The 25,948-nt window shown below is 48.7% G+C and overlaps 1 long non-coding RNA gene across 1 annotated transcript; it reads right to left on the bottom strand.

Moving 5' to 3' along the window:
* Window positions 1-1,332: 1,332 nt before the first annotated feature.
* LOC119961956 lies at window positions 1,333-25,653 on the bottom strand. Its single transcript, XR_005459772.1, has 2 exons — window positions 25,553-25,653; window positions 1,333-1,841 (listed from the first exon to the last, which is right to left on the bottom strand). It is a non-coding gene; the product is annotated as an uncharacterized LOC119961956 (long non-coding RNA).
* Between the last annotated feature and the right edge of the window lie 295 nt (window positions 25,654-25,948).

Here is a 25,948-nt window from a genome sequence, read left to right on the forward strand (position 1 = left end):
TGCAGGTGCCATAATTATACAATTTTCATCAAAGCTTTGACAAAGAGTCATAGGACTCAAAGCGTTAGCTCTTTTCTCTCCCTCCAGATGCTGCCAGACTTGCTGAGATTTTCCAGTATTTTCTCTTTCATTGCAAGATGTTGAAGTTGGGTTCCTCTTTACACCATGCATTGCCTGAGGCAGGATATTGGGGCCACTGATAAGAACTGTTTACTGAGCTGACTGTGTTATTGCTGACCACACTATTTCTGTCTGAGTCTGTTTGTCCTAAAAACATGGGCAAATTAGCTAACTTAAATCCTATCATGCAATGCAACCTCTGCTTTTCGCAACAGTTTAAATGCTTGTTCCTGCTATGTTCTAAAAATATTTTAAGAAGTCTTACAATACCAGGTTAAAGTCCAACATGTTTGTTTCAAACACTCCTATTTCAACAAATCAGATTCACCTGAGGAAGGAGCAGTGCTCCGAAAGCTAATGTTTGAAACAAACCTGTTGGACTTTAACCTGGTGTTGTAAGACTTCTTACTGTGCTCACCCCAGTCCAATTCCGGCATCTCTACATCATGGCTACAAATATATGTTTAATGGTTAATAATGATTACTGGGCATAGCCTTCTATGATTAGTCTCATCCTCAATAAACTAACTTATGTAGAAGGATTCTAGTGTCATCCTAGCTATCCGATTTTAAGGGGTCTCATCTCAGGACACCCCCTTCAGTCCCCGCTTTTGGCCCTTGGCTAGCCCAAGAATAGGCCATTAAATAGACATACTGAATTTGCTGGATTCAGACCTAAGTGTGAAATGATCAATAGTTAAGACGGCTTTATTTACAAGCTTGGTCAACGTACGAGGGAGAGTGATTTGGGTAAATGCCAACACCACTCTACTTTACACTGGTGCAGGTGCCATAATTATACAATTTTCCAAAAATCAATAGCCCACCCCAGTTGAACTTGATTTAATCCTTGGAGCTGGCAATGTTATCTTGACAATGAAGTTTACTTTAAACATCATGATGACTGTGATCTGCTCATGATTTAACCCCACCCTCCTACCTGTTTACCAGGATTCTTTATCAGTTATGTTTTGTTTACTATGTGTAATATGTTAATATGATTACTGGGCATGCCTTCTATGATTAGTCTCAATCCTCAATAAACTAACTTATGTAGAAGGATTCTAGTGTCATCCTAGCTATCCGATTTTAAGGGGTCTCATCTCAGGACACCCCCTTCAGTCCCTGCTTTTGGCCCTTGGCTAGCCCAAGAATAGGCCATTAAATAGACATACTGAATTTGCTGGATTCAGACCTAAGTGTGAAATGATCAATAGTTAAGACGGCTTTATTTACAAGCTTGGTCAACGTACGAGGAGAGTGATTTGGTAAATGCCAACACCACTCTACTTTACACTGGTGCAGGTGCCATAATTATACAATTTTCCAAAAACACTAAGAGCTGTAACAGTTCCTCTTCATCTAGGGGACATCTTTCCGCCATTCCCTAATTCGTCATCTGGCACAGCAGAATGTACGAAAAAAGATGAGCAGCATAAACAGCTGCGGAATTACAACAATGTGCGATATGATGCGTATCGGCATTCAGTCCCCAGTTCCATATTTTAGAGAAAACGTTCTGCAATTTAAATAGTTCCTCAGCCTTTTCGGCGTGAGTTTTAATCAGCTCCTGCTCCTTGTTCCAGAGATGTCAATCTGTGTCGCCTCCTTGTTAGGTCCTTCCCAGAATGCCCGTGAGTGCAGATGCGGGAAATCTCCTCTGGATGTATTGGTGATCATCAGTTCACTCGAGGTCATCTGCTTCCACTATGGACTCATCCCTGTATGGAGTCAGTTTATGATGGTCAATGATAATTGACTTAAATTGGTTAGAACAACATTATGCCCAAGCAATTCACACACAATGCCTCACTTGGTATAATTACTATTCAATGTCACAATGGTCCCGGTGGATTGGAAATTAGCAAACGTGACGCCACTGTTTAAAAAAGGAGGTAGGCAGAAAGCAGGAAATTATAGGCCAGTGAGCTTAACTTCGGTAGTAGGGAAGATGCTGGAATCTATCATCAAGGAAGAAAATTGCGAGGCATCTGGATAGAATTGTCCCATTGGGCAGAACTGCAGGCATGGGTTCGTAAAAGGCAGGTCATGCCTAACTAATTTAGTGGAATTTTTTGAGGACATTACCAGTGCAGTAGATAACGGGGAGCCGATGGATGTGGTATATCTGGATTTCCAGAAAGCCTTTGACAAGGTGCCACACAAAAGGTTGCTGCATAAGATAAAGATGCATGGCATTAAGGGTAAAGTAGTAGCATGGATAGAGGATTGGTTAATTAATAGAAAGCAAGAGTTGGGATAAATGGGTGTTTCTCTGGTTGGCAATCAGTAGCTAGTGGTGTCCCTCAGGGATCAGTGTTGGGCCCACAATTGTTCACAATTTACATAGATGATTTGGAGTGGGGGACCAAGGGCAATGTGTCCAAGTTTGCAGATGACACTAAGATGAGTGGTAAAGCGAAAAGTGCAGAGGATACTGGAAGTCTGCAGAGGGATTTGGATAGGTTAAGTGAATGGGCTCGGGTCTGGCAGATGGAATAACAATGTTGACAAATGTGAGGTTATCCATTTTGGTAGGAATAACAGCAAACGGGATTATTATTTAAACCGATAAAATATTAAAGCATGCCGCTGTTCAGAGAGACTTGGTGTGTGCTAGTGCATGAGTCACAGAAGGTTGGTTTACAAGTGCAACAGGTGATTAGAAGGCAAATGAATTTTGTCCTTCATTGCTAGAGGGATGGAGTTTAAGACTAGGGAGGTTATGTTGCAAAAGTATAAGGTGTTAGTGCGGCCACACCTGGAGTATTGTGTTCAGTTTTGGTCTCCTTACTTGAGAAAGGACACTGGCGCTGGAGGGTGTGCAGAGGAGATTCACTAGGTTAATCCCAGAGCTGAAGGGGTTGGATTATGAGGAGAGGTTGAGTAGACTGGGACTGTACTCGTTGAATTTAGAAGGATGAGGGGGGATCTTATAGAAACATTTAAAATTATGAAGGAATAGATAGGATAGATGCGGGCAGGTTGTTTCCACTGGCGGGTGACAGCAGAACTAGGGGACATAGCCTCAAAATAAGGGGATGTAGATTTAGGACTGAGTTTAGGAGGAACTTCTTCACCCAAAGGGTTGTGACATCTATGGAATTCCTTGCCCAGTGAAGCAGTTGAGGCTCCTTCATTACATGTTTTAAGGTAAAGATAGATAGTTTTTTGAAGAATAAAGGGATTAAGGGTTATGGTGTTCGGGCCGGAAAGTGGAGCTGAGTCCACAAAAGATCAGCCATGATCTAATTGAATGGCGGAGCAGGCTCGAGGGGCCAGATGGCCTACTCCTGCTCCTAGTTCTTATGTTCTTATGTTCTTATGTAGTAAGTGGTCAAGCACTGAGCACTATTAAATGCAGTCTGGTTGTTTACTTCGACCACTAATGCGCGGTTCTTGTATGTGTGGTACCCGCAGTAATCTTCCGTACTAATGGCTTTCTCCAGGCACAACCAGTTTATTTCCCCCTCCTTTGCATACCAGGAGGCGATGGAGTATATGCTATATGTCTTTTGGTATGCGTTTTCAGGGGCATCCTTCAGTTAATTAACACCCATTCCCATAGTGTCCCAAATTGTTCACCCGGAGAAGTTCATGAGTACTGTTCTCTCTGCCTGGGAATGTGCAACAATCATTCCCACTAGGAGGCTGTGATTATCATTTGCAAAGGGGATGCGACCTGGCCAACCTTAATTCCCTTAGGCGTTCAGGAGCTTGGTGGGCTGTTTTTATCCAAGCCTTCAAATGATCATCGCTCACCCAATTAGGTACTTGGTGTGCATCCAGCTGGAGTAGGTTGGCCTGGAAGCTTTGTAATACATGTGTTGCATACATATGACATGCCTGCACTTTGTGCACTTTCTGTGAGACAGGACTCTGTCTATCAATTAACACATGAATTGTTGTCTAAAAGAGCACTCTGTTTATCAATTAACTAATTAATTGTTGTCTGATATGGCTGCAACTGTTTAAGTTCCTTCACACTAGCTGATTGACTCGCATGGCTGGCTAAGATCTGGAGCTGTTCCGGCATCCAGGTATATATCCTTAACTGCAGCTCTATTTGCCTCTTCATAACCTCAATCTCTTCAATTATTTCTGCAATGTCGAGGGTGTTGACAGTTGAAATTCCCGCTCGTTCCACTAATAATAATCTTTCTTATTGTCACAAGTAGGCTTACATTAACTCTGCAGTGAAGTTACTGTGAAAATCCCCGGGTCGCCACATTCCAAAACCTGTTTAGTTACACTGAGGGAGAATTCAGAATGTCCAAATTACCTAACAGCACGTCTTTTGGAACTTGTGGGAGGAAACCGGAGCACCTGGAGGAAACCCATGCAGACATGGGGAGAACGCGCAGACTCTGCACAGACAGTGACCCAAGCCAGGAATCGAACCTGGGACCCTTGCGCTGTGGAGCAATAATGCTAACCACTCTGCTACCGTGCTGCCCTGACTAAGTTCCTACCATCAGTTTTATGTCAGCAGGAATCAAACTTTTTAGCTCTCGCAGCATTGTTTCCCCCCCTTCCTCCTATCAGCCACAAAACACCGCGCGCTGCATAGGACAATTCCACCTTCAGTCCCGATAAAAGAGGCCCTTTGCAATTCCAATGCAATCTGTGCTGGGCATGATAGCCTGGCTAAAAGCTAAACAATGCTAACTGTGTGAAATTCTGTGAAGCTGAGTCACTCAATAATTAGCATAATTGAACTAGCAAAGCTATGCTCTTGAATGTGGACATAGCACCTAAAAGGGGCGTGCATGCTATTATTTGGATCTTTATGCTAGATATTTGTTTGGTTTCAGGGTCAGTCACCTCTCCTACATGTAGACCTTGGATTCTCATGAAATAAATTGTGGTTTTACCGACCCAATACCTAGGTAAATGCATTAAAGAACAAAGAGAACAGAACAATACAGCACAGGAACAGGCCCTTCAGCCCTCCAAGCCTGTACTGATCATGATACCAACCTTTGCCAAAACCCTCAGCACTTCCTTGTGCCATATCTCTCTATAAACATCCTATCTATGTATTTGTCAAGATGCCTTTTGAATGACGTTAATGTGTCTGCTTCCATAACCTCCCCGGCAACGCATTCCAAGCACTCACTACCCATTGCGTAAAAAACCTGACTCATACATCACCCCATGGACCTTAAACCTATGCCCCCTGGTGACTGACCCCTTCAACCTGGGACAGAGTGCCTGCCCATCCACTCTATCTATGCCCCTCATAATCTTGTAGACCTCTATCAGGTCACCCTCAACCTCCATATTTCTAAAGAAAACAGTCTGAGTCTATTCAGCCTCTCCGTATAGCTAACACCCTCCAGACCAGGCAACATCCTGGTGAACCTACTCTGCACCCTCTCCAAAGCCTCCACATCCTTCTGGTAGTGTGACGACCAGAAATGTGCGCAATATTCCACGTGCGGCCTTACCAATGTTCTATACAATTGTAGCATGACTTGCCAGATTTTATACTCAATGCCCCATCCAATGAAGGCAAGCATTCCATATGGTTTCTTGACTACCTTGTCCTCTTGTGTTGCCAGTTTCAAAGATCTGTGGACTTGTATGCCCAGAACTCTCTGACTTTCTATATTCTTAAGAGTTTTGCGATTTACGGTATTTTTCCCCTCTATGTTAGACCTACCAAATTGCATTACCTCACATTTGTCTGGATTAAACTCCATTTGCAATTTCTGTGCCCAGGCCTCCAATCTATCTATGTCCTGCTGTATCCTCTGACAATCCTCAACACTATCTACCACTCCACCAACCTTGGTGTCATCCACGGACTTACTAATCAGACCAGCTAGTTTTTCCTCCAAATCGCTTATGTACACTACAAACAACAGAGGCCCAAGCACAGATCCCTGTAGAATACTACTAGTCACAATCATCCATTCAGGAAAACATCTTCCTACTGCTACCCTTTGCCTTCTGTGACTGAACCAGTTCTGTACCGATCTTGACACTTCACCTTTTGTACCGGTCTGCCATGAGTCACCTTGTCAAAACTTTACTGAAGTCCATGTAAACAACATCCACCGCTGTCCCGTCATCAATCATCTTTGGTCACCCTCCTCCAAAACTCGATCATGTTAGTGAGGTATGACCTCCCCTTCACAAAACCATGCTCTCTATCGTAAATGAGTCCAATTGTTTCCAAATGGGTATAAATCCTGTCCCTGAGAAATCTCTCCAATAATTTACCTACTACTGACATGAGGCTCACCAGCCAGGATTATCCCTGCTACCTTTCTTAAACAGCGGTACCACATTAGCTATTCTCCAGTCCTCTGGGATCTCACCTGTCGCCAATGAGGATACAAATATATCAGCCAAGGCCCCAGCAATTTCCTCCCTTGCTTCCCTTAGGATTCTGGGGTAAATCCCATCTGGCCCAGGAGACATATATACCTTAATATCTTTTAAAAGACCCAATACCTTCTCCTTTTTGATGTCAACATGACCCAGATTGTCCACACACCCTACCCAAGAATCATCCTCCACAAAGTCCTTTTCTTTGGTGAATATTGATGCAAAGTACTCATTTAGTACCTCACCCCCACTGTCCTTAAGTGGTCCAATCCAGTCCCTGGCCACCCTCTTACTTGTTACATGTAAAAGCTTTGGGATTCACCTTAATCCTACTTGCCAAGGACTTTTCATGACCACTCCTAGTCCTCCTAATTTCCCACTTAAGTACCTGCCTACTTCTTTTGTACTCAAGGATTTCAACTGTCCCCACCCTTCTAGACCTTACAAAAGTTTCCTTTTTCTTTTTGATGTGGTTCACAATATCCCTCATTATCCAAGGCTCCCCATATTTATCCTTCGTTCTCTCAGGAATGTGACCTTCCTGAATCCAAATCAACTGTCGCTTGAAAACTCCCACAGGCCTGATGTTGATTTACCCTCCAACAGCCGCATCCAATCCAAATTCTTCAGTTCCTGACTAACGTTATCATAATTTGCCTTTCCCCAGTTTAGCACCTTAACACAGGGTTACCCTCATCCCTATCCAAAAATACCCTAAAACGTACGGAATTGTGGTCACTACTCCTAAAATGTTACCATACTGAAACCTCAACCACCTGTCGAGGCTCATTCCCCAATATGAGGCCCAGTGCTGCCCCTTCTCTAGTTGGACTATCTACATATTGTATCAAGAAACCTTCCTGGATACACTTACAAACATTGCCCCATCCAGGGAAATTAAAATCCCCTACCACAACAACCCTCTTACTTTTGCATCTATCCAAAATCTCTCTCCCTATCTGCTCCTCTATCTCTCGCTGGCAGTTGGGGGCCTGTAATAACTGGCCAACATTGTGATTGCCCTCTTTCTATTCCTAAGCTCTACCCAGATTGCCTCATTGTATGAGCCCTCCGAGGTGTCCTTCCGCAGTCCGTCTATAATATTTTCCTTAACCAGTAATGCTGCTCCCCCCTCCCCCCTCTTTACATCCCTCTCTATCTCTCCTGAAGCATCTATATCCTCAACATTCAGCTGCGAATCTTGCCCTTCCTTTAATCACATTTCTGTGGTGGCCACAACATCATAATTCCAAGTACTAATTACGTGCTCTAAGTTCATCTGCCTTACCCTACTGTACTTCTGGAGTTGAAACAAATACACTTCAAACCACTGCGTGGGTGATGGGGTTCTCTTATATTTGTTCTCTATTTCCCCTTCAGTTATTACACCTTCTGAGCTAACACTCTGGTTCCCACCTCCTGCCATACCAGTTTAAATCCACCCGAGTGACGCTAGCAAACCTCCCAGCCAGGATATTGGTGTCCCTCCAGTTTAGATGCAACTGTCCTTCTTGTACAGGTCACACCTGCCCCAGAAGAGATCCCAGTGGTCTAAGACCTGGAGATCGAACATAGAACCTCGCCACTAAGTTCGAGACTACTGAAATATATTACGTACTGCCATGTAATCTCCATAACTGTCAACAGCCAGAACATATGCTGTGTTAGAGCATGACAAACACATTTATACAACATCAAACAATTAAATGAACAGTACAAGCAACATATTTACAGTAATTCTAAATCTAACAGTTCTCTTCAAAATTGCATAGCAACAAAGATGCTCTTACTGCGATAGCTTTCAACATTAAATTGAGCCTTGAAACATTTACTTGCCTTTCAGGAGAAGAAACAATTCTGAAAATCTCAAATTAACCGTAGCATTTTGCAACCTCACCATTATGCAAACACAATCCATGAATCACAGAACTCTTACAGTGCAGGAGAAGGCCATTTGGTACATTATGTCTGTGCGAGCTCTCCAAATGAGCAATGCACCAAGTGCCATTGCTCTACACTTCCCACATAGTCCTGCACACCCTTTGCCTTCAGATAATAATCCAATTCCCTATTAAATGCCTTGATTGAACCTACCTCCATAACATTTTAACAGTCCTGGGGCTGGAATCTCTGACCCCCACGCCGGGACGGAGAATCGGCAGGGGCCGGCGTGAATCCCGCCCCCGCCGGCCGCCGAATTCTCTGGCACCGGATAATCGCGCCGTGCCTGTCGGCCCCCCCCCCCCCCCCCCCCCCCCCCCCCCCGCGATTCTCTGGCCCGCGAGGGGCCCAAGTCCCACTGCTGTCATGCCGGTCCAGCCAGCATGAATTAAACAAGGTATTTACCGGCAGGACCAGGAGGCGCGGGCGAGCTCAGGAGTCCTGGGGGGGGCACGGGGCCCACCGATCCGCGGGCGGGCCTGTGCCGTGAGGGCACTCTTTTCCTTCCGTGTCGGGCATCAGCCTCCGCGATGGCCGATGCGGAGGTGAACCTCCTGCGCATGCGCGGGGATGACGTCAGCAGCTGCTGACACTCCCGCGCATGTGCGGACTTCGGCCCCGGCGGACGTGGTGCCAAAGGCCTTTCCCGCCGGCCGGCAACGTGCCAATCACTGCGGCGCAGGCCTAGCCCCTAAAGGTGAGGGCTACACGAAGCCCGACGCCAGAGTGGTTCACGCCACTCCATCCCACCAAGACCCCCTGCCCCGCTGGGTAGGTGAGAATCCAGCCCCTGATCTTAAGTACTCGCTTCATGAAAAGGTTTTTCCTCATTTCTTCATTGCTTCTTTTCATAGAATTTACAGTGCAGAAGGAGGCCATTCGGCCCATCGAGTCTGCGCCTGCTCTTGGAAAGAGCACCCTACCCAAGCCCGTACCTCCACCCTATCCCCATAACCCAGTAACCCACCTAACACTAAGGGCAATTTGGACCCTGAGGGCAATTTAGCCTGGCCAATTCACCTAACCTGCACATCTTTGGACTGTGGGAGGAAACCGGAGCACCCGGATGAAACCCACGCACACACGGGGAGAACATGCAGACTCCGCACAGACAGTGACCCAAGCCGGGATTCGAACCTGGGACCCTGGAGCTGTGAAGCATTTGTGCTAACCACTATGCTACCGTGCTGCCCCAACCTTTTGCCAGTTACCTTAAATCTGGGACCTCTTATTCTCGATTGTTTCACGAGTGGAAACAATTTTTCATTGTACACTCTGCCCATATACCTAATCATTTTGAATATCTCCATCATATCTCCTCTGAACCTTTTCCTCCTCCAAGATAAACAGTCCCAACTTCTCCAAACTGTTTACAGAACTGAAGTCCCTCATCCCTGAAAACCATTCTCGTGAATCTTTTCAGCACTCTTTCTAATACCTTCAAATTTCCTAAAGCGTCACACCTAGAAATAGATACAATTCTCCAGTTGAGGGTGAAACAGTGTTTCAGACAAGTTTAACAGAGCCTCGCAGCTCTTTTACTCTTTGCCCTTATTAATAAAGCCGAGGCTACTTGTGCTTTATTAGCTGCTCTCTCACCCTGCCCTGCACCTTTCACGACCTATGCACATATAAACTCAGGTTCCTCTGCTCCTCACTGCCCCCCCCCCCTTTAGAGTTGCACCCTTTATTTGTATATTATATCAGATTATATATCTGCATTTGTCCTACCAAAATTAATCACTTCACCCTTCTTTGCATTGAACGTCATCCACCACTTTCCCATTAGCCATCTACTTCCTTTTTGAAGTTCTACACTATCCTACTCACAATCCATCATGCTTCCAAGTTCCATATCATCTTCAACTTTTGAAATTGTGCCGAATAAACTTCAGTCCAGGTCATTAATATATGTCAGGAAGAGCAAGGGTCCCAACACTGAAACCTTCCAAAAAACTGCTGCTTATTTTCTGTCACTCAGCCAACTTTGTATCCAAGTTACTACTGTCTGTTTTGTTTCATCAGTTACAAGCTTACATATAAGACCAGTGTTCTTCAAAGTCGGGGGCGCGGGTCGCGGGTGGGTCGAGGGCGGGTGTCGGGAGAGTCACGGAGCCGTAGTCCGCGGCGCTGCCGATTGCGCAAATCCCCGCGCAGTCGCGAACATGTTGAAAAAAAAATTCGGCCGCATTTGCGCTTTTTGTTTTACAAGTTCTGTAGTGGTTTTTATTCATTTATTTATTTATTTTATTCATTTAATTTTTATTTTTTTCATTTATTTTATTTGATTTTTTGCAAGTTCGGGCGCGTTTTATTAATTTTTTTCATTTATTTTATTCATTTTATTTTTTTTTACAAGTGGTTTTATTTGATAAAATATTAGAGGAAAAAAATTCAGAACTTTGGACAGATGGAGACTCCATACTTCCGACACAGGAAGGCTTCACCTTCATCCAACAGGTTCCATTGGAGGAGCGTGTACGAGGTCCAAAGGGACCCAAAACCATTTCCTCCATTTTTGTCAGCAGCAAACAAGATAAGAGAAAATGGTGGGTCACGCAGGTCGGCCAGCGTGGGTCGCGAAGGTCGGCTGGCGTGGGTCGCAAAGGTCGGCCGGGTTGGGTCCCGAAGGTCGGCCGGTTGGTAAAAATGGGTCCCCGGAAAAAAAGTTTGAAGAACACTGTATAAGACTATTGTGCGGATCTTTATCAAACACTTTTCAATAAACCACATCGAAAGCATTGCCCTCATCAGCCCTCCCTGTTACCTCTACAAAAAACTCCAGCAAGTTAGTTAACCACAATTTGCCCTGAAAAAATCCCCGCTGGCTTTTCTTAATTAACCTGCATTTGTCCCAGTGACTACTAATTTTGTCCCGAATTATTGTTTCCAAAAATTTCCTCATCACCCAAGTTAAATTGACTGGCCTGTTGTTGCTGGGTTACCCTTCCACCCACTTTTGAACAAGGGTCCTCTGGTACCAGCTTTGAGCCTAAGGAAGGCTGAAAAACTATGCTCAATGTCTCCACAGTTCTCCCTCACACTTCCTTCAGTGTCCTTGGATATATCTCACCTGGTCCTGGTTCCTTATAAACTTTAAGTACAGATAACCTATCAAGTACACCCCTTACGAAAGATCATAATCTTAGAATAAGAGGTGGCAAATTCAAAACAGATTGAGGAGAAACTACTTTCTCCCAAAGGGTTGTGAATCCATGGATAGAATGATAGAATGGTGGAACAGACTCAATGACTCGATGAATCAATGGGTTGAATGGTCTAAATCTGCTCCTATATCTTATGAACTTAAGAAGTTATCAAATTTAAACCCTTCGTGTGCCTGAACTACTTCCTCTTTCATCATCATCTGGGCAGCATCTTTTTGCCTGGTAAAGACAGGGAAAGGAGGCCGCTCGTAGACCCAGCCTTCAAACGAGTGCCCGGCCTTTGGCCATCTCGCATGCCCCGGACCCAACCCCCACAGTGCCCCTAGCTCCTGATAAAGTCCCCCCTGCCCCCGGATTGGCCCTCACCTGACGGTGGTGGCACTGGACTGAGTTCGCAGCCACCATGCCGGGTTCCCGACGGGAAGAGACCATGAGAGCCACACGGTGTCAGGAACCCGTCCGGCCGGAGGCGGAGCATCAGGGAGCAGACCTCAGGCATCGTCCTGAGGCCGTCGACTACGCAACTTTGGAGGGGGCGGAGCATCACGAAACTGGCATTGTCCCTCATTTCGTCGGAAACTTTAATTCCCCAGCCGATCGGCAAGCAACCAGAGAATCCAGCCCGAGATGTGAGTCCTCACACACTTCCTGAAGTCCTTGGGTGGGATTCTCCAGAGATAACGTAAGAAGTCTTACAACACCAGGTTAAAGACCAATAGGTTTGTTTCCAATCACTAGCTTTCGGAGCACTGCTCCTTCCGCAGTGATTCACCCCAGTCCAACACCGGCATCTCCACATCAGCGATAAAGGGCTGCATTCTCTGATTTTGCGACTAAGTGTTGACGCCAGCGTGGAAACAGTGGTGTTTTACGACAGCAAAAACGAAGCAACAACTGCACCGATTCAGCAACTCTAAATGGGCTAGCACCATCGCCACGGGGAACACAACCGGTTCCAAGCGAAATAGCGCTGGATTCGTCAGGTCCGTGATTGACGCACATGAGACTCATATGCTGTAGCTGCACGTAAACGGTCCTTCCTCCCACACACACCATCCCAGTCAACAAGATGGCTGGAAGGAGAGCAATGCCACGGTTCAGCGACACTGAGCTGGACACCCTCCTGGACACCGTGGAGGAGAGACGGATGACCCGTACCCAGACCCCAGCAGGAAGGCCACCAGGATCCACCAATTGCCGTACCTGGGAGCAGTTGGCAGACGTGTTCAGCACCCTGGGCAATGTCACCCGGACTGGCATCCAGTGCAGGAAGAAACTGCACAACCTCCTCTGGGCGGCCAGGGTGAGTAGGCAGCACTGTGCCCCTGGCACCAACCCCCCTCCCCCACACATGTATGTAACCTGAACCCCCCCCGGTGGACAGTCGAACCCTCACCTTGCCCCACAAACCTGCAGCCATGCCAGCTGCAATGGCCGCGTGCCATAACCACTGAAGCCATCATTGACCAACCCCTGGGCTGCATGAGCCGGACTGTCTAACAGTGTCGTTGTTTGTGTTTGCGCCCTCTCCCACCCCCGCAACCAGGAGAAGGCCGTGCACAACCGCTGGGAATGGGAGAAGACCGGAGGGGGACTACCAGACCTGCGGCCCCTCACCATGCCCAAGCAGATGGCACTGGATGTGGCCGGCATCCCGGAGGAACGGGAGGTCGCCGACGCGGATATTGGCGGCGGGCGAACAAGTGAGACCCCTGCTTAATGGCAGATCCTCATGACACATGTATGGACCTCCCTTCCATCCCCCTCACCCTCACTCCTCATCCCCCCCACACACCACAACTCTTCCACCCCCCTCCCCACCCCAACCCCACCGTCCGGCTGTCCAACCATACATGTCATCTTACAGGACCTGCCGGAGATGGCTCAGTCCATCCGGAGACCCCCACTTCCAGCCAGTGCCAGAGCTGGTGTCCCACAGATGGCCGAGCGCTGACGGGGAGAGCAGCCGAAACACCAGCCCTCTGCCCGAGACTCAGGACACCCTGGAGTTAGGTTGGAGGAGAACACGGACTTTCCATCACAGCTGTCTCCAACACCTTTCACCATCCCAGAGACTATCACCTCGGTTGGACACATGAGTGAGGAGGCTCCCATGGGGGCTCATGGGGTTCCTGGGATCCCAAAGGTGGGTCAGTGGGGGTCAAAACAATAATTACACAAACGTTAGAAGTGGTTTTAATTCTTCAAAACTTAACCTTTTCTGGATAACATTCGATGGGTTGGGGGTGGGGGGGGGGGGGGGGAGAGAGAGAGAGAGAGAGAGAGAGGTGAGGGAGGGGGTTGGGGGGGGGGTGATGGAGGGGGCAGGTGCTCCCTGCTGCATCATTTGCTTCGCTCACAGATACTATTCCCCAACAGCTCAGAAGGTACAACCTCATGAGTCTGATGGGGACGCCCCATTACCTCACAGGAAAATTAAGTCAAGTAACTCAATGCCGAGCATAAAAGTTTTTTCACACAAACATGTGAGAGGAATTCAAACAAAAACTTTCTGAGGGCTGGATTATTCAGCCGCACCCACAGTAAGATCGGGACAAGGACCAGGTAAAGGGTTGACCTCAGGGGGGAATTTCTGGTCGCAGGGTGGGTGCAGCCTAAAAGTTCTAAAGTGTGATTTTGCGCGGATTTGGCGGGGTGTTTTCTGTTGGCATTTGGGATGAGATCCACACATTTTTAGGGCATTGGGGTGCTCCTCCACGGTCAGCCCACACTTAGGGAGTGATCTTCCAGCCCTGCTACGCTGGAAAAGCGGCTTGCGACTGGTGAAAACTCCCAGGATCTACCGGCCTCGCAATGCCTCGCATGATTCAACATAATCTCGCAAGTCATTGCAAGGGGAATCCTGCCCACAATGTAGCTTTTGGCCAATCTACATATTAGAGAGAGGCAGTAAGGTTCCCCTTTGCCTCAGAGACCTTGCACGAATGCTGTTTCCCACAAACACGGACAAGATGGAACGGCACTCATGGGGGTCCCCAAGGGGATCAGAGGCCCCTAGCTCCTTGTATTTTGGGCAGGGTCATGCCCTGGCCCTGCTGGTGCCACCTGGATACCCTGGCAGTGCCTGGCATCCAGGCTGGCAGTGCCATCTGGGTGCCAGCCTGGCACTGCCAATGTGCTAAGGTGGATCTGACATTGGCACTGTCAAGTTGGCATTTTTTGCACGTGTTTGATTGGGCTGAGGTTGCCTGCTTTGGGACAGGGGTGGTTGGAGGATTCTCCCACATTGATTCTGGGCTGCGGGGAGCTTGGACATTTTTTTGTGGGCCTCACAGATCGGGCTGCCAGTTACAAATGGCGTCCCAATCTCCAACTACAATTGGGAGTTCCGGCGAGCAGAGCTCCCCGCGATAAAAAAACGGGGCAATGTGTGGCCTCGTCTGCGCATTCCCTGGGGATATGGGGGAAGGGGGATAATGGGGGATATGGGGGAAGTGGGATCTGGGGGAAGGGGATATGGGGGAAGGGGGGATAATGGGGAAGGGGGGATAATGAGGGAAGGGGGATATGGGGGAAGGGGGATATGGGGGAAATGGGGGAGGGGAAATGGGGGAAGCAGGATATGGGGATATGGGGGAAGGGGGCTATGGGGAAGGGGATAGGGATATGGGGGAAGGGGAAATTGAGGATGGGGGGATATGGGGGAAGGGCGATATGGGGGAAGGGGGATATGGGGGAAGGGGGGATATGGGGGAAGGGGGATATGGGGAAGGGGATATGGGGGAAGGGGGATGGGGGGAAGGGGATATGGGGGAAGGGGAGATGGGGGGATGTGGGGGGAGGGGGGTATATGGGGAAAGGTGGGATAGGGGAAAGGGGGATATGGGGATGGGGAAATGGGGAGGGGGATTGGGGGATATGGGGAAGGGGGGATATGGGGGAAGGAGGGATATGGGGGAAGGGGATATGGGGAGGGGGATGTGAGGAAGGGGGATATGGGGGATGGGGATATGGGGAAGGGGGATGTGCGGTATAGGGGGAAGGGGATATGGGGGAAGGAGGATAGGGGGAAGGGGGCTATGGGGGAAGGGGATATGGGGTTGTGGGGGGTGGGGGATATGGGGATAATGGGGAAGGGGGAATAATGGGGGAAGGACAGATAAGGGGAGAAGGAGATATGGGGAAGGGGAAATGGCAGAAGGGGGATATGGGGGAAGGGGATATGGGGAGGGGGATGTGAGGAAGGGGGATATGGGGAAGGGGGATGTGCAGTATAGGGGGAAGGGGATATGGGGAAGGGGGATATGGGGAAGGGGGATGGGGAAGGGGGGTAGGGGAAGTGGGATATGGTAGAAAAAGATATGGGGGATGTGGGGGAGGGGGGTATGGGGGAAGGGGATAGGGGAAGGAGGATATGGGGGAAGGGGATAGGGTAAGGGGGATATGGGGTAAGGGGGATATGGGGTAAGGGGGATATGGGGGATATGGGGAAGAGGGGATATGGGGAAGAGGGGATATGGGGAAGGGGATATGGGGTAAGAGGGATATGGGGTAAGGGGGATATGGGAGAAGGGGGATATGGGAAGGGGGATATGGGGTAAGGGGATATGGGGAAGGGGACATGGGATAAGGGGGATATGGGGAAGGGGGGAATATGGGGGAAAGGGGAATGGGGGAAGGGGGATATGGGGAAAGGGGGATATGGGGGAAGGGGATATGGGGAAGGGGGATAGGGGATAGGGAAGGGGAATAGGGGGAAGTGGGATATGGTGGAAAGGGATATGGGGGATGTGGGGGAGAGGGTATATGGGGGAAGGGGATAGAGGAAGGGGGATATGGGGAAGGGGGATATGGGGGATATGGGGAAGGGGGATATGGGGTAAGGGGGATATGGGGGGAAGGGGGATATGGGAAAGGGGGATATGGGGAAGGGGGATATGGGGAAGGGGATATGGGCCGAGGGGAATATGTGGGGATATGGGGAAGGGGATATGGGCGTAGGGGGGATATGGGGGGAGGGGGGATATGGGGGAGGGAGGATATGGGAGAAGGGGGATATGGGGGAAGGGGATATGGGGCTGGGGGATAGTAGGACGGTGGGATAAGGGGGAGGGGTATATGGGGCAAGGGGGATATGGGGAAGGTGGATATGGGGAAGGGGGGATATGGGTAAGGGGGATATGGGAGATATGGGGAATGGGGATATGGGGAAGGGGATATGGGGATGGGGGATAGGGGGATAAGGGTTAGGGGGATATGGGGAAGGGGCTATGGGTTAGTGGGGGGCAGGGGGATATGGAGGAATGGGGGATATGGGCGGATATGGGCAGACATGGGGAAGGGGATATGGGGAGGGAGATATGGGGGGGATATGGGTGGAAGTGGGGAGATGGGGGTTATGGGGGAGGGGGATATGGGGATGGAGGATATGGAGAAGGGGATATGGAGATATGGGGAAGGGGGGATATGGGGGAAGGGGGGGATGTGGGGGAGGGGGATAAGGGGAAGGGGATATGGGGATGAGGGATCTTGGGTAAGGGGATATGTGAGATATGGGGAAGGGGATATGGGGGAAGGCTTGAATATGGGGGAAGGGGATATGGGGCTGGGGGATAGTAGGACGGTGGGATAAGGGGGAGGGGTATATGGGGCAAGGGGGATATGGGGAAGGTGGATATGGGGAAGGGGGGATATGGGGTAAGGGGGATATGGGAGATATGGGGAATGGGGATATGGGGAAGGGGATATGGGGATAGGGGATAGGGGGATAAGGGTTAGGGGGATATGGGGAAGGGGCTATGGGTTAGTGGGGGGCAGGGGGATATGGAGGAATGGGGGATATGGGCGGATATGGGCAGACATGGGGAAGGGGATATGGGGAGGGAGATATGGGGGGATATGGTGGAAGTGGGGAGATGGGAATTATGGGGGAGGGGGATATGGGGATGGAGGATATGGAGAAGGGGATATGGAGATATGGGGAAGGGGGGATATGGGGAAGGGGTGATGTGGGGCAGGGGGATGGGGAAGGGGAAAGGGGGCAGGCAGTGGGTGGATTTCACTTGGCATTGCGCGGCGGGCAGCCATTTTGCCGGGTCTCCAGGGGGCATCTTTTGCGCACTGACGCCGCGTGCATGCGTGATGGGTGACGTCATCGCGAATGGTGTCACGCCGCTACTAGCCCATTCCCGGCGGGAGAATTTGTGACGTTACGAGGGGGCCCAACGCTGGAGTGACTTGCGCCGTTTCTGGCGCTGGGTTCGGGCCATCGCGCCGATTCATGGAGAATCCCAACCCTGGGAATCTGGCAGCCCTGGAGTTCTTGTTGCTGCTCGCCTGTGTCCTCTGTTCTGGTTCCTCTGTGGATTGCGTGGATGGTGCTCTTCTTGGCTGGTGATGGATTCACCTATGTTGTTGGCTGTCAAAACTGTAGCCGTGAGCTGTGTAGTCGAGAGAGTGAGTGGTGGGCTGCGCAGTACCTTTTATTCTTCTAGCTTTAATGTCCTTTTAGCCGGTCCCAAGTGAAGGTCCAATGGATCAATAGGGTCTTGATCACCCTGATCGATCCTGACCAATTGGGGGCAGACACCTTGATGGCTGGGCGGGTCCTGGACGGCCATCGCCATTAGTGTCCAAGACACATAGACCTTCCCAAATAAGGAATGCATTCACCTGAGGAAGGAGCTGCGCTCCAAAGCTAGTGATTCAAACCAAATCTGTTGGTCTTTAACCTGGTATTGTAAGACTGCTTACTGTCTCCTAAGGCTGACATCGATGCAGAGATCCAACATTGTATTCAATACATCAGTGCCTCCCTTGGACCCCTATGGACCAGAGTCTTTGATGACTGCAACATCCGTGCTGACACCAAGATCTTCACGTAGAAGGCGGTTGTCCGCCCAACTCTTCTATGCAGCTCAGAAATTTGGACTACACGCAGATGTCACCTCAGGGCCCTGGAAAGGTACCATCAATGCTGTCTGAGATGGATTCTCCGCATCAGCTGAAAGGACAGGCAAACTAACATCAGTGTACTTGAAGGAGCCAAGAGCACCAGCCATGATAATTGAAACGAACTACACTGGTCTGGCCATGTGCTTAGGATTCCAGAGTCTCGACTGCCAAAGCAAATCTTCTTTGCCCAGCTCAAGGAAGGCCAGCAAATAAGGGAATGACAAAGGAAATATTTTCAAAGACACACTGAAGGCTTATCTCAAGAAATGGAACATTGACGTCAAAGCCTGGGAGACCCTTGCCCAGAAGAGACCTACTTGGAGGAACCTCCTGATTGAATGGACACAATTTCGTGAGGACATCCGACGGCAAGAGGAGACCCGGAAAAAGGGCCTGACGAAAGAATACCAGTGATATAGAGTTCAAGGACTGATTCCACCTCCCAGAAACACCTGCCAAGCGTGTGATCGAAGATGTGATTCTAGGATCGGGCTCATCAGCCACACAAGGACACACAGAACCTACGACCAGTAACACTGAGTTTCTTAGGTGGCCAATCAGACACATTAGCGAGAGATCGGCGAAGAAGAAAAAGAAGATTTTGCTCCTGTGCCTTGGCTGTTTAGTAATGTTTTTATATCCATGCTCTGGTTTCTTTGTAATATATTTATGATTACAAGGACAGCTGCACACTATTTCAGTGTGTACTCAGTGAGAGCCTTTATTGAACTGGCTGGAATGCCAGCCTAACATTCTTGCCTCATGGCAGTCATATGACTATAGCAAGCCCCCTTTTCATATAAGAAATAGATACAAGCACCCTTTCTTCGAGCAACCAAAAAAACAGATTTGCATGCATGATCCAGTGCGACAATGAGTTACCCAAATTGTCCACTTTATACCCACTATTCTCATGCATTAACAGCTGCTAATCAGTCTTTGCACAAACAATGAAAACATAGTCCGTGATTCTCCGGAAAATGCGGGAAATGCCGCAAGCTTCCCTGTGCTCGGCCCAGCAAGGCCAGCAACGCTATTCAAATTTAATTGGTCCACTTAACGAGACCCCACAGGCTTTTCGCCACAAATGAAGGCACCACCCTCGCCAGCCTCCCCACTAACAAGATCGAGCAGCTATTACTTAGACTTAGAACAGTACAGCACAGAACAGGCCCTTCGGCCCTCAATGTTGTGCCGAGCCATTATCACCCTACTCAAACCCACGTATCCACCCTATACCCGTAACCTAACAACCCCCCCCTTAACCTTACTTTTATTAGGACACTACGGGCAATTTAGCATGGCCAATCCACCTAACCCGCACATCTTTGGACTGTGGGAGGAAACCGGAGCACCCGGAGGAAACCCACGCACACAGGGGGAGGACGTGCAGACTCCACACAGACAGTGACCCAGCCGGGAATCGAACCTGGGACCCTGGAGCTGTGAAGCATTTATGCTAACCACCATGCTACCCTGCTGCCCCTATTAAACAGCACTTGCACAGCCAACCCCAGTCAGCTCGCAGCCACGGCGCCGAGAAGGCGATACTGACCTGGCAAGGCCCTTAGATGCAGTTGAGGCCAGGAGGAATGTCCTGTTCCCCCAAGGGTTCTGGAGGGTGAGCCACAGGACAGCCAGTATCACCTGGGATGAGGTAGTGGCAGCTATAAGCTCTGGGAGTGTGACCAGGAGGACTGGCCTCCAGTGCAGTAAGAAATCAACAACCTACATTGGGCATTATGGGTGAGTTGACACCAAAGACCTTTCTGCCCTCACACGAACATCCACCCCCCAAATTTCCATGCAGACCCCAAACCTCCCTTCATCACCCTCTCCCTTCAACCTTCCAACCCTTCCTTCACAGCCCTCCTCCCACCACTCTGAACTGTATGTGTGGCTAATGATATTCTCTGTGTCTCCGCAAAAGAAACTCTTACACAATCGCCGGGAGAGGGCCCAGACTGGGACAGGGTGCCGGACTTAAGAATCCTCACCACCTTTGAGGAACGGGCCCTGGTGGTGGCAATGATGGCCAAGGACAGAGCGGTCACCAACGGGAAGGTTGGCAGAAGCTGCAGAGGTGAGGAACCACCAGGCTCTACCCGGAGGACCAGTCAAACATGAGTCATAATTGCCTTACTGACTGACTGACCCATCCTTTCCCACTAACCACATGTCCACTCTCCCACAGGTCTTCCAGCCAATGGCGCCGGCCCATCCTGGTGGCCCCCTCTCCAGCCTCCCAAGAGAACGCCTCAGAGGAGAGCTTTGAGGAAGACACGATTGATGCGTCACTGCTGTCATCCCCACCCTCCATCAGATACACACACCTCGATGGGAACCGTTAGTGGACAGGCTTGGGGCACAATCTGGTGAGCACCACACTGCTACTGATGCACATCAGGTGGAGGCAGGAACCCTGAAATGAGACAGCAGTCGGGGGTCTGCTGGATCACAGGACCCAGCTGGGTCCCAGCCTGTGCTGAGCCTCTGCTATAAGGTTACCCGGAGCTCATAGAAACATCAGGAAGTGCCCGTGGTGAGAATTCAGAGGGAGATGTCAGCGACACTTCAGCACGTTCATAGCTGATTGGAAGAGTCCCAGAAACTGTGGCTGCAGGAGATGACGGCGGCAATGCACGGCACTGAGGCCAACACTGCTAGGGTGAGGACCTCACTGGAGAGCCTGGTATACGACGTGTGCGCCATTACTGAAGGTGTCCAAGGCGTCATGCAGTCAGTGACGGCATGGCTGAGAGTCTTAGCAGAATGTCCAACTCACTGGGGGATGTGACCCAATACCAGGCTGACATTGATGAGGTTCCGTGGGTCACATCCCGCTCTCAGATTGGAATGGCCGATGGGCTGCGGAGCTTGTCCCAGTCGTAGGTGGGCATTGCCGAGGTGCTGCAGAGCATGGACCAATCACTGAGGAGCATCGCAGAGGGTGTTGGCAACTTCACAGGGTCCCAGGTTTGATTCCCGGCTTTGGTCGCTGTCTGTGCGGAGTCTGCGCGTTCTCCCTGTGTCTGCGTGGGTTTCCTCCGAGTGCTCCAGTTTCCTCCCACAACTAAGTCCAAAAGACATGCTGTTAGGTGAATTGGACATTCTGAATTCTCCCTCTGTGTACCCGAACAGGCGCTGGCGTGTGGCAACTAGGTGATTTTCACAGTAACTTCATTGCAGTGTTTATGTGAGCCTATTTGTGACACTAATAAAGATTATTATTATTCAGTACAGCTGTTGGGTCCCTTCTCCTTGACTACCCGATTGCTGTGAAGGAACCGCTTCAGAAGTTGTTTGGATATGCCTGATGTTGTACCAGTCTGTCTGCTCATTCACATGGGCCAAGTTCCACTGTGGGCTGACTTCTGTTGAGAACACTGAAGGTTTTCACCCTGACTGGCTTTCCAATGCTCAGTGCTGGTAATAGTTCGATAGTCTTGTCAAACTGGCACTTGGCTTCCTGTCGATTCTTCTTGATCTTTTCACTCATGTCTGTTACTCAATGCATTCTATGCTCGTTTCAAGCAGGAAACCAACAAACCAATGTCAGTTACCCCAGCAGCCTCGGACACACCCACATTCATAGAATGTACAGTGCAGAAGGAGGCCATTCGGCCCATTAAGTCTGAACCGGCCCTTTGGAAAGAGCACCCTCCCGAAGCCCACACCTCTACCTTATCCCCATAACCCAGTAACCCCACTTAAACTTTTTGGACACGAAGGGCAATTTAGCATGGTCAAGCCACCTAACCTGCACATCTTTGGACTGTGGGAAGAAACTGGAGCACCCGAAAGAAACCCATGCGAACACGAGGAAAAAATGCAAACTCCGCGCAGACAGTGATCCAAGCCGGGAATCGAACCTGGGACCCTGGAGCTGTGTGGACTCCCGTCCAGTGGCCTTGACAACTACCATTATGAAATGCTTCGAGAGGTTGGCCATGAGACACATCAATTCCATACTCCCAGAATGCCTTGCTCCACTGCAATTCACATACCACCACAGCAGACGCACACTTATTCCTGGAGCATCTCGTCAACAAGGACCCCTACGTCAGACTTCTATTCATTGACTACAGCTTGGTCTTCAATACCATAATCCCAGCCAAGCTCAAATCAAAACTCCAAAACCTAGAACTTGGCTCCTCCCTCTGAAACTGGATCCTCGACGTCCTGATCCATAGACCACAACCAGAAAGCAAAACAATGGCACCTCCGTGATAGTCCTGTCATGTGAGAGTACCTTTAAGAAATTGGTGTTTATAAATGGGTATGTATATAAATATCTGTAGTGTGAGTACCTTTAAGAAATAGGTGTCTGCAGTGATGTCAGAGAGTGGGTGGAGCTACACTGTCTGTCAGATTTTTACTTTTGGTTTAGGCTGTTTGTGGCAGGGTGTGTTTTAGTTTCGTTTTTCAGAGCTGGATAGCTGCAGTCACAGCCAGAAGGGGTATTAGTCTCTCTCTCTCTGTAATCTAAACACTGTAAATCGGTCCTTTGGTGATTTAAAACTAATAACTGCTCAGTATTGACTTTAACCTGAAGTGCTTCTGTTAAAAGTTTTTTTTAAAGTCTTATGGATGTTAAAAGGACAGCTTAAGGATTACATAGTGTTGTATTCTTTGGGGGTTGTATTTGAATTCATGGTTGCTAAGATGGTCACTGTATGTTTTAAAAAGGTTAACTTTGTTTTGCTTTAAAAAAAACTTTTCCATTTCTGCTGTGCCACACCTGTAGAGTGGGCCATGTGCTCCCCATACCACAATCGATTAAAAGTTGTGGGTCAGGTGAACTCCATAAAAACTTTGTGGTTCTCTAAACCCTGGCCGATAACAGTCCTCAATACCGGGGCCTCGCAGTGCTGCGTACTTAGCCCCCTACTATACTCCCTATACACACACGACTGTGTGGCAAAATTTGGCTCAACCTCCATCCAGAGGTTTGCTGATGGCACAACTATAGTTGGTCGGATTTCAAACAAGGATGAGTCAGAGTACAGGAGGGAGATAGAGAACCGAGTGGCATGATGCAACAGCAACAATCTCTCCCTCAACGTCAGAAAAACTAAGGAGCCAGTCAATGACTTCAGGAGGTGAAGTGTCGTACACACCTCTGTTTGCATCAATGATGCCGAGGTGGAAATGGTTGACAGCTTAAAATTACAAGGTGTGCACATCATCAAAATCTGTCCTGGTCCAGTCTCGCGATGCTACAACCAATAAAGCACAACCGCACCTATACTCCCTGAGGAAACTAAGGAAACTCGGCATGTCCACATTGACTCTTACCAATTTTTACAGATGCACCATAGAAAGCATCCTATCTGGCTGTATCACAGCCTGGTATGGTAACTGCTCGGCCCAAGACCGTAAGAGACTACAGAGATCGTGAACACAGCCCAGTCCATCACACGAACACGCCTCCCACCATTGATTCTGTCTACACCTCCCACTGCCTTCGGTAAGTGGGAAGCATAATCAAAGACCCCTCCCACCCAGGTTATTCTCTCTTCCAACCTCCAGAGGGCATAGGTTTAAGGTGAGAGGGGAGAGATACAAAAGGGGCCAGAGGGAAAATTTCTTCACACAGAGGGTGGTGAGCATTTGGAACAGGCTACCAGAGACAGTGGTAAAGGCGGTTACGATTTTGCCTTTCAAAATGCAGTTAGACAGTTACATGACAGGGTGGGTATAGAGGGATATGGGCCAAATGCAGGCAAGTGGGACTAGCATAGTGATAGAAATTGGGCGGCATGGACAAGCTGGGCTAAAGGACCTGTTTCCATGCTGTAAACATCTATGGCTCCATGACTCTAAAAACAAATTGTTCCCTGCTGTTACCAGGCTCCTAAATGACCCTCTTGTGGACTGAACTGCTCTCTCCATGCATCTTCTCTACTGTGTAGCACTATACTCGGTATGGTTTACCCGATGAGTATGTCTATGTATTTACATTGTATATTTATCTTATGTCCTATGTTTTTTTCATGTTTGGAATGATCTGTCTGGACTGTACGCAGAACAATACTTATCATTGTACCTCAGTACATGTGACAATAAATCTAAATCTAAATTTGCGATTGGAAAAGTAGTTTGCGTGTGGCATGACATTAGTTTCTGGACAGGACTACTTTCCACGCCTCGGTCGATGTGTTTCTTTACTCAAGGATTGCCTGCATACATTTGTGCTAGATTTGCTTGTTGAATTCTTTGGAGAATGGCATTGCAGCCTCAGCCTTTCCATTCAACTGGGGACAGTGTGGACATGATGTGAAGTGCTGAATTTCCCAATCTTTTGTGAATCGGCTGAACAAGTTGAGACCATTTCACAGTGAAATGAGGAAAGACTGAAGTAATTACTGCTCTCACCTCCAAAACTTTAAAATCAGTAATACATCGCAGGAAAAAAAATGTAATCATTTGATCAAAATTAACAACCCAAGTTCCCCACCACCCCAGTAAAGAACATACAGCTGGGACCATTTATACCACCTTTGCATAATGAACATGTCTAACAATATCCGCAACTCTAAGCTCTTGACTGGATCGTGTGCAATCTGCTAAACCTCTGAAGGTCCTTTCACTCAGATCTTGTGCAGATGATCACAGGGTTCATTTCCAGTAATGAATTAAGTGAGACTGTCATGTTGTGGACTCTGTATATCTCTTGCAGAAGAAGGAAATGCATAATACAAAAGAGAAAAAGTAGATGGAAAGAGAAGCAGCTACATAGGAGGTGAACTCGTATGAGGAAAGGCACTCAGCAGAATAGGCCATTCGGCCCCTCACCTGAATTCACCTGAGGAAGGAGCTGCGCTCCGAAAGCTAGTGATTCGAAGCAAACCTGTTGGACTTTAACCTGGTGTTGTCAGACTTCTTACTGTGCTCACCCCAGTCCAACGCCGGCATCTCCACATCATAGTTTACACAGGATAGGGTCTCAACAGTAGGTGAATGTCTCAACATTTGCTGCGCTGACCAATGGCAGATTCAGGTCACAAGTCTCTCATATATAATGAAAAACATCTCAAAAATAATGAAGTCACCACCAAAATAGAACTTACCTGTAAAATGGTGAATGTAAACTCAGAAAAAGTTGTGAGCAAAAGCCATTCTCACAATTAGGCAAGGAAGCATTCCTAAGGACTCAACATGTGTGGGAATGTTTTCTCCTCAGATCTTCAGTACACTCCATTCTCACTGTGCCACTGTATTGCTTTCACCGGTGAGTTACAGGAAGCCCAGGAAATCCATGCATCAACAATTACATTTTTATTTTTAAAAAAACATAATCGCCGATTAACATATTTTGGTTTGCAAACTTCCTATCCCAAGGGGAGTTCTTCCACGTCATCTAAGGCGTTGCAGTTAAATGAAAAAGTTGATGGTTAGGGGCCGGCTTCCAAATGCATCGTCAATATCAGCACTTTTAGTCCCCCACCCATCCCAAACTCACTTAT

This window comes from Scyliorhinus canicula, chromosome 2 (assembly GCF_902713615.1).
Source record: "Scyliorhinus canicula chromosome 2, sScyCan1.1, whole genome shotgun sequence".
NCBI lineage: Eukaryota > Metazoa > Chordata > Chondrichthyes > Carcharhiniformes > Scyliorhinidae > Scyliorhinus > Scyliorhinus canicula.